The sequence below is a fragment of the Sinocyclocheilus grahami genome, unplaced genomic scaffold, assembly GCF_001515645.1.
Source record: "Sinocyclocheilus grahami isolate Dianchi unplaced genomic scaffold, SAMN03320097.WGS_v1.1 scaffold295.1, whole genome shotgun sequence".
NCBI classification, from domain to species: Eukaryota; Metazoa; Chordata; class Actinopteri; order Cypriniformes; family Cyprinidae; genus Sinocyclocheilus; species Sinocyclocheilus grahami.
The window spans coordinates 1536659-1550869 of NW_015505474.1; the positions used below are offsets into that span (position 1 = coordinate 1536659).

The 14211-nt window shown below is 38.8% G+C and overlaps 1 protein-coding gene across 2 annotated transcripts in view; it reads right to left on the bottom strand.

The window, feature by feature from the left end:
- The window catches only part of LOC107600993 (protein phosphatase 1 regulatory subunit 29-like), a 115305-nt gene that overhangs the window by 70561 nt on the left and 30533 nt on the right, over window positions 1–14211 (bottom strand). The gene's annotated exons all lie outside the window — the stretch shown is intronic.

Here is a 14211-nt window from a genome sequence, read left to right on the forward strand (position 1 = left end):
GAGATTCCAATTCGTCAGTAACTACTGACGTAACGTAGAACGTGACTGACTGAAAGGGAAGTCCCATTACATTGGCCATGCTAATACTTAAAATAATTTCTGCAGGATTCAGAAGCAGCTTTTGAAGTAATGGTCCTCTATGGCATCTGGAATCAGAAGGTTAAGTGAATTTTCCACTCTGACAGGATTTGCACTCCCACTACCTGTTACAGTGTCTTATACATCCCACATTTGGCAAAGCTAAAATACCATTCTCACTTTTGTGGTGCCATATGTCAGTCATAATATGAATTCCTTGAGTACGACGCTCACCTGCTGTCTCTATTTCGCACCCAAACCTTGAACGCAGAAGTGTGAAGGAGTGTTTACCGAGCCTGAGACAAAAAGACAAACATACATCATCATTCAGGTAAAACATACTGGTGCTGAGAACCTGAATAGAATGGATAAAGACTAAAAATAACTTTGTCTAAAAAAATAAATAAATAAAATAAAAAGTAAACAGGCATATCGCACAAACAGTTTCTCATCTGGTGATGCATTAATGTGGAACATTCAGTGAGCTACTGAGATGAAATGAAGACTTGACTGATAAGTTGATAGAACTTGCAGGCATCTGATCAGTGAAGTACCTTGAGATGCAGTGATTCTATCTAAATTAAAAAACAAGTGAAAAATAGGTCCAACAGTGACAAATTGACAGCAAACGTCTCAGGATAGTCACAACTTGGGACTTCCATCTGAAGAGCTACAAGAGTAGAAAATGGGCTCCAGGATGAGTCCTACGGTGTACGGTCTCCTTCATTTTGACTAGGGGTACTATTTGTAACGGTGTTGGGTTCATAGGGCAGAGGGGGGATTATAGCAGCTTTGGAGGGCTTGATGACTGTGCGGTTTGTGGCTGGAAGGGCACAAACTAAGAATCAGTACAAGCTCAAAGTGAGCAGTGAGCCACTACTCAGCTATAATTGCATGCCAAGAAGCGGTCAATTAATAGCTGATAAAGTGCCATGGCAGCTGCATTGGACATTTATGTTTAAGGACCACACATGGACAATAAAGTCAAATGCACACAACCACAACCTTGTGCTGCATATCCTTAAGGGGACTCCCTTCTATTGTTCTTAATATAAGCTAATTATAATTAGTAAAAACTAACTTTAATATGCTTACAGGCTTGTTTAAATATTAAGATATTAGCCTTGTTCCAAAACCTTCAAAGGCAGCATAACATCATACTGTGAGTGATTGATCTGAAACTGTTCATAGGCAGCGATGTTGTTAGCATGTCGCTAAGCTAACAACACTAAACTCGAATACAAAGCACACCACAATATCAGCTAAAATAGTGCTTTACTTGGACTAAACTGTTTAGAATGACATTTATCTTGACATTTTCACCACTTTTGATTGTTTTTCATCTCCTCACAGAGCTGTCTAAAGGCATTAGGTTAGTTGTTTTGTTAGTATGCTGGTTAGGTATGTTTTGAAGCATGACTGCTGGTTTGAGCTGGTTTAAGATGGTCCTTAGCTGGTTTAAGCTGGTCCTAATCTGGTCCTGAGCAGGAGGTAGTTTTTTAGGACCATCTTTTTGGCCAAAATAAGGTATTTCAGAAGGTAGCATAATTTTGCTGCCTGTCTTTTGGAATAGCCTTCTTTTATGATGCAGTTTTAGAAAGCAGCTATCATTTAGTATGTTCATAAATCTTTTACAGAGAAATCCCCACTAGGAGGTTTTATTATCCTTGAATTTCAATCTAAACTGGGTAGCAAAAGCTGTTTAATAACAGACGCATATTTCTACTCTCCAGTGACCTCTCTTTACTTTCATCGACATGACCTCTTTCTCTCCTTCCACAAGTGCTTTGCTTCTCAAATTATTTCCCATAACTGGTTTTATCACAAGTTTGAAAAAAAAAAAGTTCATTTGCACTTCTGCAGCCTGAGAAATCACTCTATTCAGATCATTATCTCCATTACTCATCACCCACAATGCTGTGCGAGTCGCTTATTTGCATAAAGCAAAGTGCAATCCATTGTTTTCCATTTTGTCACATCACACATTTGCATACGGATTTGCATGGCTGTTTGTTTGAGTTGATGTTGCTCTAGCTTCTGATAACCTTGATTTAATAGGGTTCCTCCGCCATGAGATGGGTCTTGCCTCAATGAATTTAAGACCTTAATCTGGTTGGTTACTTTCATTAGCTATCTTAAGAAAATAAATAGTGAGGGGTAATTCCAGCATCTGCAAAACTCCCCCAAACACAATTATTGCTAAGAATGTAATCAATCCTTATCTAAATAGAAGGACGCTACCTGATCTGTAATCTGACGGCCATTAAATGGAACAGCCCAATAAAGAATATTCAAAAACTCTGCCAGCTTATGTTAGCATTTCACATGCTAACATTGATCTTAGCTTGTTCCCCCGTTCAAAACATTTAGAATAGACAAATGATTCAGACAACGCAATCTTTGTACTGATTAAGGTTAAATTCTTAATCAGTAGATATGTCAGACAAAAGATTACTTTATTATCTTAAAGGGCTATAGTTCACCCAGAAATGAAAATTGTCATTATTTATTCAACACCATGTCATTCCAAACCTTTTTGACTTTTATGATGTGGAACAAAGAAGATATTTTAAAGAATGAACCAATGTTGCTTTGTCAGGCTGGTTGGAATGCTCAGTCAAATACAATGTTTTGATAGCACTACTGCCTCAGATTGACAGTGTTTAGCCTACATTTTGAGAGAAACAACATTTACAGTTGTATTTTCATATTAAGATTATGGGTCACAACCTGAAAAAAATCTCCTTTCATTCATTCCATTTCCCTCATTATCAACATATTTGAAAAAACACATTTGATAAGTGAGGATTATGCATTCATTCTCTCATTCTATCTTTATCAGCTCCCACCAAATGCCATATCCCTGTATTAGGCTCAGGTTTATTAATATCAGCCACAAGCAGTACAAAAGCAATACGTTTCCCAACTAAAGAGCTGCAGCTAATAAGAGAGTGTGATAAAATTACACCGATAAAAAAAGAGAAAGAGACAGTCCATCCTGGAGATTTATGAACAAAATTGTGGGGTACTTAGTCTCATTATGCATCCGTATTGCTGTTCGTCCAACACTCCGCTTATACAGAAAGAATCTTTTGCCTTGACCTTTATCATGCAACTCTATATTTGCATAAAAGGCATCATGATCGGGAAAATGAGGAACTGGTAGATTAACTGGGTCAAGTGTTTCGATTAAATTCAAAACAGCATATTATTCTTACATGAAGCTTTCTAGCAGTGAATGAAAAAAAAATCAGTTTGAATGTTTCAGACAAAATTCAATACAAATTTCATGCACATTAACATGGCCACATGATTTCTCACACATCATTCATGTTATTCAAGAAGAATTTAAGAATGTAAGGGTTTGGATCTGCCCAAAGGGTTCAGGCAATTAAAGCAAAATGGTGGAATTTGTATGTTCTAGCCTAGTTGTAAGAGATCTGGGTTGGCAAATGAAAAGCCACCGATTCAGATGTGCAAGGGGCAATATCTTTGAGCTTCCACCACTGTCATCCTTGAATTTCTAAAATAAACCCCCGGTTGCTTCAGAAGGACTGTCCCTGCTAGTGGGTAGCCTTCAATGGCAACATTGCATACTGCAAGTTTCTGAAAACAAATTCTTCTGGAGGACACTTGTTCGTGTGGTGATGAATAAAGATTATATTCCATTAGACAGAAATTCCATACTACATGTGGCCTTTCGTCAACTCAACTCACAACAACTCGAAATCCTCAATATAGACGGGGTCTCTGAAGAATGGTCCACATAATTCTAAAGGTTTAGAAATGACTTCAATGCCAGAACCTATAAATAAGACCGAGTATTTCCAGTGCAGTTACAATAAGATTCACAATTGTCTGTTCCAAGGAATAACCTTTTCTGTCTGCTTTTATAAGACTCAGATGGTTCCCCAAAAACTGAAATCGGCAGGCCTTATGTATATAAAGGTTTAGAAATGACTTCAATGCCAGAACCTATAAATAAGACTGAGTATTTCCAGTGCAGTTACAATAAGATTCACAATTGTCTGTTCCAAGGAATAACCTTTTCTGTCTGCTTTTATAAGACTCAGATGGTTCCCCAAAAACTGAAATCGGCAGGCCTTATGTATAAAAAAATTGCATGCAGTTGGAATAATCCTGAATGCTTTTGTCGGGAAATAAGCTCATGTCTGAGTATGATGTTGGGAGAAAGAATAAGGACTGTCTTCGTCAACTGTACTAAGAGTAAGTGCACAACTCTGCTAAAGGAACAGGGACCAAGAAGTTGAATGTGAGCCTGCGTGATTTGAGGCTTCCATTTCCACCTAGCTCATCTACCTAACAAGAGAGATTCGATTTTGAAGACAAAGTGAGTCGGGATTGCCTATGCAAAACTCATCACAATTATGCCACAGTGTTGGGGGCAGGTTCCAGGGCAATGATATGTGGTTGCTGTGTGGCTGCATATTGGCCCAAGTCAAAAGAGCCCACCCTCAAGTCTCCTTGATATTCTGGTCTCTAAATATGTCTTGTCAGGGGTATGTTTAGGGACAAGTCAGGGGTGTCCAATCCTGCTCCTGAAGGGCCACTGTCCTGCAGAGTTCAGCTCAAACCCTAAATGAACACACCTGAACCAGCTGATCTAGGTCTTCAGACTAGAAACATCTTGGCAAGTAATTTGGAGCTGGTTGGAGCTAAAGTTAGGAAGTTGGCCCTCCAGGAGCAGAATAGGACAGCCCTGATCTAACGGAATTATTCACCCATTCCATCATTTGGCAGTCTGGTCTCAAGGAAAAGTACCGATACACCTCTCCTCAAAAAGTCATACAATTCGAGATATTCATGTCAGTAGCACAAACGATACAGGATGAGTAACCAAAGTTTAATAAATAGGGTTAGGATCTGAACAAACTCTAACCCTTTACGAACAATGGTAAGCATGATCCCTGCAGATCGGCTTCCTGTCAGTGGACAGTTTATCTGTTTGCAAGGCAAAGCAAGAGAGCTGTCTTTGTGTCTATCTGAGTCCACCCAACAGAAGGATGAGTATGTGTTTCCAACTACATTAGAACAACACCCACCATTAGATCTGCTGTGGGGCTGCTTGTGTGTGTTTATGAATAAGGAGACAGACAGCAGAAAGGAGTCTGAAGCAATACTCTGTACACTGTCAAAAATCCTCAAGCCTTTCGATAATGCGCTCCACACAAATGATTTCCTGGCACAAGTCACTTCATGAAGAACTGAGGCTCTGTCTGGCAGAGTCTGCAAAATAAAGTTACACTCAGGTACAACACAAAGAAAAGAAAGTCCCTCTGGATCAGCAAGTTACAACTCTGCTGAAAAGATCAGTGCAGACTGAAATGACTGTCTATAGCTGGTTAGTGCTGGTTTAGCTAGCAGTGTCAAAAGTTGCCGAACATCAACATCCACAATAACATTCGCAGATTTTTTTTTTTTGGCAGGGACACATCTAGGGCCTCTAAATTCTGCAAGACCTTTGTATTTTCAAGAATTTTATTTTGTTAAAGGCCCAACAGATATTCATTGTAGTTGTTTAACAATTCCTGCCGAACCTCCAACCACTGGTGTAGCACAGTTCTACACTTCCCATCAACTCCATCAGGCTAATTACAGCAGAGTTTGGAGGCTTTGCAGAATGAAAAACTGGCCTGTTTTGTAAACACAACTGTCCATTTGGATCATTTAGCTTGCATGGAGTGTGTTTGCCTATTTGCTACTTTAAAGGGGTCATATGATGTTGCTAAAAAGAACATTATGTTGTGTATTTGGTGTATTGAAATGTGTTTATGCGGTTTAAGGTAAAAAAAACCCCATTATTTTCCACATACTGTACATTATTGTTTCTCCTCTATGCCCCGCCTTTCTAAAATGCGTAGATTTTTACAAAGCTCATCAGTCTGAAAAGCGAGGTGTGCTGTGATTGACCAGCTATCCAGTGCGTTGTGATTGGCCAAATAGAATACCTCAAGTGTGTGACGGAAATGTTACGCCCCTTACCATACTGTGATGCCGTGTCCCGGCCGGAGCGAAGAGACAAAAACATGAAAAAACATTATAAACAAGCCATTTGTTGCATCCAGTGGGGACATAATTACGGATTATAATGACTTATACTCTCTTTTTATGCATTGCGTTGCATCGCGCCGCGTACACATAAAATCATGTCTGCATTTGTGATCACGAGGTGTGCTGTGATTGGCCAGCTAGCGTGTGACGGAGATGTTAACAATAAAAGCTTTAAATAAAAACTCTTTAAATATAAAAAACGTACTTACACTCTGTGAGTCAGAACAGCCGGCATTGTAGTCTACTCTACCAGGATCAGGAAACAGTCCTCCATAAAATGTGCTGCACACATCTGAATATTTGGGTTGAAGTGTTCTGGAACAGTGTTGTAAATACAACTTAACCACTGATTTCAAGTCGTGTCCTCTTTTGGAAGGCCAAACAAAGTAGTTTCGCTTTCACAACGAAACACAGCATCACACACGGCGGGCTAGAGTGAGCAGAGGCCCGAGGGCTAGAGTGAGCGGAGGCCGGTGGGCTTGAGAACAGCGCGGCCGGCGGATTTGACGAAGGAGCATCCAGAGGGCTTGCGGCAACCACATGTGACGACCCCGGGCTGGACTCCGCTTCGTCCACGGTGAAAGCTGATCCGGCGATCCACAGCGCGAAGTTGATGTATTTCCTCAGCGACCAGCATGGATCAGCTCTAGGCATGACGAAGCGGATATCGCCCTGTTTTGGAAGGCCAAACAAAGTAGTTTTGCTTTCACAACGAAACAAACAGCGCCTTCACGACATGGCGGCGGCGGCAACAATACTACAGCGAGAATAAAAGTTACGCCTTATTTCTTTGCGTGAACATTTGGGCGGCGTTATGCAAATCTTGCCACATCGTGACGTAGACATGTGGGGGCGTGTTAGAACGAGCCGTTTTAGGTAGGCGGGGTTAACTCTTACATTTTATAAAGAATATCTCTTTGGATTTGAGACTTTAGTCTTTGCAACTTTACAGATCTTCTTTATGCACCAAGAGCTTGTAACACTTCAAAGGGAAAGGAAAAATTGAAATCGCATCATATGACCCCTTTAAGAAGACTCTCTGTAACAATACACACATTTTATGCACCATTTCAACAAGGGTGCCAGTTAGTGGTGGGAAACTGAATAACAATCTCATTTGTTAGCTACACACAACCCCAACATCCAACTAACAAGTGAAGCTTATTTTCAGTTCACAGCCCTACAGTAAAAACCCTTGGGACTAAAACTGTTCTAAACCAAAAAGTGGGAGTATAGGATGACGCTTAATAACCCAAAAGGTTATAAGTTTACAATAAACAAATTAAGGGATCGTTAACATGGGAAATTAGCAGCTCAGCAGACCATGCTTATCTCGTCTCCATAGTCCAAGGGAGAACATTTACATATGGAAAGGCCTATCGCTGACAGGCTAATCTCTCTGTTGATGTGCTCTGCCAGTCAGCAGGGTTATATTCATAAACACTATTATATATTCCCAGCGTGCTAATTGTTAGGCTTATTACAGTTATCTTCTTGGGATGAGGGGAGGGTGGAAGAAATAAGGGAGAATTGGAGCTAAGAGAGATAATTGGTGTTTCCAAAAGAGACGGCAAAATGTGAAGAGGTCTTGACCCTCCAGTCCCACAGGAAAAGCTGATTTTGGCTATGTTCAGAACAGCATGCTAATATGCTGATAATATTACTATTTCTGCAGTATATAGATTGTATACCATGCACAGTGAGTAAAAAGTATACTAGTAGTAAACTAGTAATCGATTCTGAGTGTAGGCATTTTTCTGCTTCATTTATTAAACAATTAGACTAATTTTAAAGGCTGACAATGAGGTTTGCCATTAAAACGCTACTTCATTACATATGAATATATTATTTAATAGGGTGAAATTAGTACTCTGTGGGAAAGTTCATAGTTGATGGCTACCGATAGATAACTTTCCATACACAGTACAGTGGCCTTATGTGACCAGTTAATTAACTTCCACTGAGTCCAAAGACAGCAGAGGACTCTCGTTATTAGTGGTCAAAGGTCAAACGATCTAACTTGGTGAGTTATTATTGTCATCTAGCATCTTAGGAGATCCCATTATCCAGACCTGCTCTTTGCACTTTAACAAAGTCCCAATGTACAAATAATATGAGTTGCCCAAGCCTCTGGAATATGGACTAAACCAAATATGAGGGCATAATCAACCAAAAGCTCCTTACAACAAAAACTAAACATCATGTTACATGTTTTTTCTACATCCAATTGCAATGATATCATCGTCAAGTTGACAGCAAACCCCTCAGCGAAACCTGTTTTACAATTCTTGCACAATCAAAAGCAGTTGAAAGAGCAAGATGCAAAGATTCACTACATGTGGATACCAACCAAACAGAATAGGGCAAGTCACCATGGCGGCGTATTGGAAATAGTAAGTCCCAAATACCCCCACACACACACACACATTCACGTAAGTATCTTCTCAGCACTCTCTCTGCTAGTGGTCGATTCTCTGTCCGTTTATCTCTGTGATAGGCCTTATTAATCTTTCAGGAATTGATCTGGCGCGCACTTATAGCAGTCCACGCACACACCTAAGCACAAACACTACTAAGCCTGCCAACATGGACAAGATTTAGAGCCACAAAGATGCTTTCTGAATGTTGTGGGTGCGCTTTGTACATCGTGTGTCATTCCATCTAACGCCAGAGTCATTAGAGGAATTAAAACAGCCCTGTAGCAACAAAGGGAAACGCCACAATAGGAAACAGATCCGAACAGTTCATGCCAGCAGCTCCTAAAAGAACCTCATCTGATAGTTATAAAGATTCCCGGATAATATATAAAGACAATTTGCTTTTGTGTGTGCTTTAATGTGCTCATGTTGGCTCGTGCAGTTCTGCATATCTGACTCATTCCGTCAGACTGGCAGCTAATCTGTTCAAGCATTCTGAGCTCATCTGTTTTGATCACAGTAAACATAAATATTTAATTGGCTTGTTCGCTAACATTGGCCAGACTTGATAGGCAGCCATATAAATGTATATCTAGTTCTGGATCTTGTTCTGTCTGGCTCTTGACTTCCATGTTGTTCCTTCATTTTCCCATTTTCTTTGTTTTCATTTTCTCCTCCCTTCCTTAATTACTATCTACACTACTTCTTCCTGTTTCTCTCCAATACTTTTTTTTATTTATGCTAATTTATTCTTCTGTCCATGTCATTCTGTTTTTGTTCCTTTTCCTTCCTTTCACTTTCTTCCTTACTTACTTCCTACCTCTTTTCTTTCCTTACTTCCTGCTTCCTTTTTTGTTTTTCCCCTTCCCTCTCTTTCTTAATTTTGTTTCCTTCCTGAGTTTTTTCTGCCTTTCACATTTCCATCCTTTTTTTCCTTGGCCTCCTTCGTTTCCTTCCTCCCTATTTTTTTTCTTTCTTCATGGCCATACTTCCTTACTTCTTTCCTTATATTCCCTTTATTTTTCCATCCAAAACTAAATACTGCACTGCTAATTTACCATTTCTTCCCTGCCATCATGTCTTTGTTTTCTTTGCCTTCCTTCCTCATCCTTCCTTACTGCTTCCTTATTGATTCTTCCTTTTCCCTTCCTTGTTTTTTCCCCCGTTCCTTTCCATACTTTGCCTTTTCCTCATTTCCCTTCCAACACTTTCTTACTCTAATGGGTCTAGAAAGTCCCCTGGTTGTCCTCTGTAATCACTGCATATTCAATGAGCAATTTAGCATATTTAAGAGCCACAAATAATCATGTTATGCATAATACATGAGTACCTTTCTCAGATAATGTGATAAGGTCAAGAAGAGATAATCTCACAAAAACAGCACAATAAGCAGTCATGAAAAGGAAGCTTTACATTCACCCTGCAGAAGCTTTTTTTTATTATTATTTCCCTCTTTTTTTCCAAATCTGCGAGTATGGAAATTGGGAAAAATGGAAAACTTAATCAGTGCTGAATGTTCTTCAGAACATGATTTTGCCTAATATAAAATATTTCCCTGCAACTTTTTTCTCTAAGTGCATTTTGATTACATTATATTTCTTTTTTCAGCTCCTTTGTCCTATAAAAAAACAGACTTAAAAGAAAGTTTGAATTTGTAAGAAACTAATCGTAATGACTAAAAGCTGACTCAACATTGGGCCTCTCAAGTAGACCCAGCAAGAAACTCACCTGGCTTTACACTCCTCTGAGTCACAACCTTAAGTCTGTGCACCATATGGACTTAAAAAACAAAAAAAAACAGAGTCGCCAGTAATTCCATCGTAACTCATTCCTCAAACCATTTGGCCCAAAGCCACTGTCATATTCTCAGTTCCCATCACATCATTCAGTTTATTTCACTGTCATCACACATACAATGACTCTCAAAATGATCACTTCTACAAGTTTTATCAATCGCTAATTAGCACATTCAAAATATGTGATGGATACCCTTGTTTATATTTTAACTGAGAACACTCCATGCAAACAGACCAAAAAAAAGTGTTAGAGAGACTGAAACAAAGTTAGAACTGTTGAAAGACAAATAGAGAGGCAGCAATCGTGTACCTGATGGCTCCACTGGTCTTCCATCTCAATGGTTTCTTCACCTTACATGCCTCCTCACTTCCCTCAATTTAATTTGTTTAGTGCTCTCAGCTCCTCAGTCCACTTCTAATGTAATTTTCAATAATGCATAATGCAGATCTCAGCATCTCATAGATGAATTTACTGCTGACAAACAAACACTCAGAAGCGACACTTCCAGATTCATATAGCACACCAGAAATAAAAGCTGTTTCACATTAGTGCTTCAATAAAATATAGCTGAAAATAACATAATGAGTCAAATCCTGAACTCTAAAGCATCTGTTTTTAAAACGGCATGTCTTGCGCTCAACTGTCAAACAAGAACATATGTAAATACTGAACTATATGTATCAATGTATAATAACTTGTTATTAATGTTTATAAATATTATGCAGACCATTACTGAGTGGCATCAAGCTAATTTCATCTATTGCAGCTGAAATGTTAGATTTCTTCAGCGAATGGACCACTGTGCCAGCAATGCAGGCAGTGAGCAGTTTTAAATTACATAAAAATCCTATTTATCAATAGCATTTGGTTTAATTCTGACAGGTGCACATTCCTAGACATTTATTAGAGGAAAACTCCTCTTGTGGTAACTGTGTGCCACACAAATGGGCTCTTAGAGATAATTGGAGCATTATGAGCTGAAATTTGAGATGGAGAAAAGAGGAGAATATTTTGTTTAGTGAGGATGGTTGGGTTTTAAAATGGAACAAAATATTGAATTATTGAAAATAATTCAGATTGATCATGCCCATTAGCAGTTCTTATGAAGAAAAGATTGAAAGTGTTACATACTACAGGGTTTATAGCAAAATTTGCAGTTTAAAGCAAAATTACAAAAGCTTCTGAAGCTCTGGAATAAGCAGTTATCCAGTCAAATGTTGTTGTTGTTTTTTTGTTTTTGTTTTTTTAAATCAGAGATATATATGGCTGTAAAAAATGCTACAGTAATGTAAAATTTTAAAAAGAAAGTTGGTCACTCAACATAAGCTCAACACAAGAGAACTAACACATCTACAGTTATGAAAGCGTCCATGAAGCAAAAAAATTTGCTATTGCAAAGTTGCTATTGTGTGTGTGTGTGTGTGTGTGTGTGTGTGTGTGCGTGTCTCTGTGCTGTTCTGTTACAACAGGGACCTGAGAAAAAGCCGTATTATTTGTATTCCACTTGGCAGACATACAAGAGTGAAATCAATTCCTACATGAGCAATGCTTTTTGTACAGCTTTTTTTCCTCAGACATGACCTCTGCTGCCCTCTCTCTCACTCTCTCATGGCTTGTGTTGTGGCCTTACTCTGCTGGGTTTATTGTGTTATGACAGCCGGTGTCTTACTCTGTAAGCCAGAACTACTCTGCCTGTGTGCATTAATATATGTGTATGTGCTGGCTGATATCTCTGCACTCACTAGTTTGTGAATCCTCGCTGGCTAGCTATGCAGACCTCCTGCCTCTCTACAGCCCATCTTATACCATTATACATTAAGAAGCATATTCTAATGTATACTGTAAGTAATTAGGAAACTCATATTTAGCTGATGCTTTTATCCAAAGTCCCTTTAAGGCAAGTCAAAGACTTCGGTGTTTCCAAGATGGCTGCTATTTTCTGTAAATCCAATAAGCATGTGCAGCTCTTATCTTCTTGAATGGGAAAATAATGTAATCCCCTTATCAGGTAAGTTTCAATAAGATATTTTAAATCAGCAATAAAATTGGACATCAACTGTGTCAAATTTAGCTCAAATAATGCTAAAACACTATTCTTCTTTACTAACTCCACCTTATCCTGTCTCTGTTTTATTCAAAGTTATTTACAGTACACATACTAAAGACACAGTAACCCTGGAACAACCTAGGGTTAAGTGTGAGTTCCTGTTGAGTGCACCCAGTTAATAGGTTTAATTCCCAGGGAACATACAAACTGATAAAAATGCATTGTAATGCATAAAGCTGCTTTGGATAAACACTTCCGTCAAATGCAGAAATGCAAATGTCGTGCTCAAGGGTATAAGGCTGTGTCCAAAAGCTGAAACACTTCTAAAATCCCCACAGTGCTTGTATGCATATCATATTTATGAGGTATATTATTGGGTCTTGTTCTCCCTCCCAAGCAAGTTCTTGCATTGGAGATGTATAGCTTAATCCCAGTTTAATCCCTTTATACATTCTCCAGTCCTAAACTAATACTCCCAGCGGGGTCCCCTCAGTGTGCGGTCCAAGTGGGCAGAAGTTAGATGCCACTATCTTAGTACTTAAGAGCATTACCACTGCCTTGATTTAATTCTCCCTCTTGGGCTCTTACAGTCTTTATATGCTCAATCCCTCTGTCTGCTGCCTTTTATATGCACAGCATTATGATAACAGGAACATTTAGTTGAAAAAACATGCAGGCGGCTTCACAAAATATGACTATAGAAACCATAAGACCATCAGGATACAGGAGTAAAAAACCTCTAGAAACCACAAGACAAAACTGCAAATATATTGAACATGTATAAATAGACTTCTAAATTTGTATCTGAATGTAGTGCCACAAGTTGCACAGGTGTGTAACTGAATATTTTGTGCAATCCTTGTAGAAACTACAAGGACCATCAAAATCAGGTACAGAAGTGTGCCCAATTTAGAAAATACAGGACAGTAACTTATGGTAGAACCATTGCAGACACTACAAAACCATTCAAATCTGCACTAAAAGGACCTGCAATCTAGAAAATACAAGATCACCAACAATCAGGAATAGAACCGCTAATCTAGACACTATAAAGACCATCAGAATCAGGGATAGACACATCTTTAGTCTAAGACATTTACATTCAATATAGACTCTTAAAGACCATTAGAATTAGGCATGGAAGAACCTTCCACTAGAAGGTTCTTATGGTTTAACAGAAACTATTAAACCATAAGAATCTGGAGTAGAAGAACCTTCAGTCTAGACACTACAATCAGAATAAAGGGTAGGCAAATCTTTAATCTAGAACGTGTACATGTATTCATTTAGCAGACACTTTTTATCCAAAGTGATTTGCAAATGAGGAACATCTCAAGCAATGACTAGAAAATACAAAATAGATTCTCTTGATGCTGATGATCTTAGTTCCACAAAGAACAGCCTTCTAGTAACAAAACTTTTAGAATCAGACGAACTAATAAGTCTAGATGCAATAAGATCATTAGAATCAGGCCTAGAAGAACTTTCCACCTAGAAACTGTTAGACCATTACAATCAGGAGTAGAAGAACCATCAATCTAGACACTAGAAACCATCAGAATCAGGAGCATTTTTATCCAAAGTGACTTACAAATGAGTAACATCACAAGAAATAACTAGAAAGTACAAGACTAATTCTCCTGATTCTGAGGGTCTTGAAACTACAACAAATCATCACTTTTGAAAAACCACCAATCAGTGGATGTCCAATCCTGCTCCTTGAGGGACTACCCTGCAGACTTTAGCTCCAATTAAACACACCTGAACCCAGGTAAACGATGTCTTCAGGATTACTAGAAA